Here is a 4061-nt window from a genome sequence, read left to right on the forward strand (position 1 = left end):
GCCAGCGCTCAAAATCCCGGCCAAGTGGGGATTAACCCCCTGCACGGAGGCACCATGGCCACCCCAGGTCTCGCACGGTCTTTTGGGGCTGTGTCAGTGTGAGTGTGTGTGGGGCAACCGTGGCCATTGGGAGCACTGCCTGGGGACTGCCCCTTCCAAAAAACCACCTGTCCCTGGAGGGGCTTTTGCTCCCTGCCCCTGCTGATGGGGACTCCTTGCCGCAGCCCAGCAGAGCCCAATGGTGGGGGCTCACGTGCCGGCCCCACTGCCGGGGGCTGCTTCTCTGACACCCCGCGTGTCCGTGGGGGATGCTGACCCACCATGGGAGGTGGCGTCTCGTGCTGGGGGCCAGGGGTGGACGTTTGGGCTGCCTGTCCCGGGCTGCTGGCAGACTTTGTGTGTGACTGTAGGTGGGTCACACAGCAACTCGGTGACTTGGTTCTCCCACCTGTAAGATGAGGCCACCGGCACTGCCCTGGCTCCCAGTAATGCTGTGAGGTTGGATAGGTCATGGTGTCTCGGGTGCCTGAATGGAGACGCTGGCAGAATATAATTATTTCACAACCATACTCTGAGATGCCAGGGGCCTGGCACTGGGATGACGATGGAGAAGCAACTATGTCTTCAGAAACAACCCCTCCCAAACACTTTTTTATGTACGCTTCTCTGCTGGCAGGGAGAGCGGCCACAGACAAGCAGACCATGCCACCAAGCTGCAAACACTTTCCAGCTCCCTGTGAGATCCCCAGATCTCTGCCACATGTGTCTCCTCTGGGTTGCTGTTTGTTTATGACAGATGAAGCTGTTTCTCAGTAAAGTAAGAGCTGGAGTGCCTGGTTTGCCAAAGGGCCCAGAGAAATCTTTCAAAGTGCAAGACAAGTCCCCCTGCTAACCCTTCCCTGGGGACCCCTGTTCAGGGGAGCCTGAGATGCTCAGCCCCACTGGGCATGGGGCTGGAGTGGAGGAGGCAGGAGGAACACCCAGTGGGGTGGCATGTGGTGGCTCCCGCAAGGACTGGAGTCCAGGAGCAGCTCTGGAAAGATGACTCATTGCTCACAGAAAAGGTATAAACGCTGTGAGATTATCTTTGTTGCTGCTGAGGTCACGCTCAAAAATGAAACTCTCAAAATGAGCAACATCCCTATGGCAGCATAACTCTGCGTGTATGTACTGGTAACTGCATTAAAAGGGCAAAGCCTCTGCTCGCCTGTTTGTGTTTTGTTCACCAAATGAACCAAATCAGCTCTGCCCAGCTGATTCCAACTTGCTTTTCACATTCTCGAAGGCCAGGGCTGCTTCAAAATATCTTCAGAAAAACAACTGCGCCTTCCTCTTTTTCATCAGCATGAGACCATTCCTACTCCCTTAAATAGCAGTCCTATTTGAGAAGTGACACTCAGATGGCAACTGGGGAGTTTCTGTTCCCCATCGCAGAGCGGCAGCCCTTGCAGACACCTCACTTCGTAGAGGTCGCGGTTTCCTTCCAGCTGCCTCTCTGGGGGTCTGCAGAGGTGACCGAGGGACTTGGGATGATCTCTGGCCTGGCTGCACGGGTGAATTTGCACCCCGATGCAGAAAGATACACGAGTAACTCCTTCGGGGGAACTTGAGCCGGGGGGTTTCACAGAACCTGAGCAAACCCCATTTATATTCAGATTGTGCTCTGAAATGCGGCTCAGACATCAGAATAACCCAGTCTGCAGTGGATGATACATGGAAGAACAGCCTCCAGATGAGCAGATGGTGATCCAGTGACTGGATAGTGTCCAGTCCAGTCCAGGTGACTGGGTGGACACATAGATGTGTCTGGACATCTTTTTAATCACTGAGGTCAGCAGCAGAGACACACAAAACACACTGGGAATGGATCTAATGCCTGATCTACACCAGTTTCGTAATGCTTTACCTCTAACAGACTAAAGACTGTGGCAACGTAGCTCCTTCCAGAACTTCTCTGGCCACATCCATGCCACAAGACAGCAGGCTGGCTTCTAACGAGTCTGGTCACACCAGCACAAACTCCTTGAAAAGCACTGATGTGAAAACACCTGCAATCTTTACTTCTAGTAACTAGAGTGCTGTGGATAAGACAAGTGGGTGCAGGTCTGACAAAATATTTTTTGACCTGTTGGTCCTCTGTCACCCTTTCGCAGCAGCATGCTGTCGGGGAGAGGGCACGGGACTGCACTTATATCCTCCTCTGAGTAAGGCACAAAGTAAACAGTGAGATTAGTGAGAATGTCCTTGAAGAAGCTGTTTCGTTGGCATTTGTACCTGCAGCTTAGTCACGATCCACAAGGAAATCTGGACTTCAACTCGAAAGTAAAATTTAATTGGCAAATGCTGCACTGAAATACGACTAAATGATTTTTTAGTACTTGCTTCCCCTTGACAGCTAACCAGAACCCCCTAAAGGCAGCTTTTCCCCACATCTTTTGGTTGTGGGTTTGGAGGTGTATTCTGCTCTGAGGCAAATTAGGCAGGCATTTCAGAAGGAGCAAGACCAGAGCCCTGCTTCTCAGGGTGGTGTTACAATATACTCGGCAACGCCACCCCTTCCTTGCCTGCCCTGCAAGGGTTCCTCTCCACAGAGCAAAACCCGGATCTTCTTCAAACAGCGGTACTCTTTCTACTGCTGTATGTTGTGTTTGCCCCAAACACCACACCACTTCCAGTGACCCACCCCTCTGTCTCGCATGGTTTATTTTCACACCTACAGAGGGGCAGGTGCTTTGCAAATAACAGACACATTTAAAAAATACTCCTCAAGTATACACTCAGCTGTAACCTTGCTTCTCACTCACAAAACAAAAGCATATCCACTAAAATTAATGGACTAGAATATCCAATTTAGATTTTTTCTTGAAAGCTTCTGTTGATATCTCAGTTATCATGTGTTAGCCCAGTTCTGCAGAGATCCTTGATCCCACCCCCCCAGCTCTCACAGGGAAGGAGATGGTAGAGAGCTGCCACAGGAACAGAAATCATCCAAACCCAAAGGTATTTGCGTTGGTTAAGGTTCTGCAGAAGATTGAGTTCAACCCAATTTTAATTTGTACTAAATTTACTTCACGCTATCCCTTAATGTCCAATTTGAAAAGCAGTTTCGGTCAAATCAGGGAAAATAATACAAGGGGTTATTTTCCAAAGCAGCTCCTTGGTAGAAGCTGCTTCCATCTAGTAAAAATAGCACAGTAATGATAGTAATAGGGAGACTTATCTAATAAATAGTAATAAATAGTTCAACCTATTGGTCAGGAAAGCTTTCCCACAAACGCCATGGAGGAAACTGTCTCTTTCCATTCTGAAGTCCATAAAATTACTTTTTTCCTCCTCAGCCAGGTCCTCATGGACATGATTAAAAACAAACTCTGCGAGCAGCTTTGCCTGCCAGCAGTGGCGATAGGGAGAGGCAGGGGGTGGTTCGCAGGGCTCCAAGGTTGATCTTCGATCCTCAGCAGTGCTGTTACTTGCCAAACACTTGCTTCAAAGAGAAGGGCACAGAAAAGATTTTAAAAACATTGGGGTAAAAGTGTTTGCAGCATGTGAGCCTCTGTTGAAACATCTCTGGCAATGCGTTTGCTGCTTTCCTGTTGCAGTGACTTACTGCTTCCCCCTGATAACGAAGTAGAAACTAGATTCTTGCCAGACAGGAAAAGAAGCTGGCAGATACCTCTGAAGTGTGCTGAAGTTGGTAAAAATCCCAGCCTTGCTCTCCTGTGCTCACAGAAATGTCCAGCACACCTTAGGATGGAGAGACTGTCATGCTCTGAGTGAGGCATGTATTTGTTATGCATTTACACAGGCTTGGCATATGCTGCTGCTCAGCATTATTTGCTACCAATTGTAAGGCGAAGGAGATAAATCTATTTACCTTCAACATGAAAGGCAGCAACACAGAAGGTGTGGCGGTCTGAAGCTTCCTCAGGAAGCTGCTACCCAGGAACTGAGCCACCACAGCAGGCTGAACCCAGAAAACAGCACCTTTGCAGCCCTCAGCATCAGGATGGGCTTTGCCACAGGCACATCTGAGAACAGGCTCACACCTTCAGATATTTCCT

The sequence above is a fragment of the Cariama cristata genome, unplaced genomic scaffold, assembly GCF_000690535.1.
Source record: "Cariama cristata isolate BGI_N322 unplaced genomic scaffold, ASM69053v1 scaffold27366, whole genome shotgun sequence".
Taxonomy (NCBI): domain Eukaryota; kingdom Metazoa; phylum Chordata; class Aves; order Cariamiformes; family Cariamidae; genus Cariama; species Cariama cristata.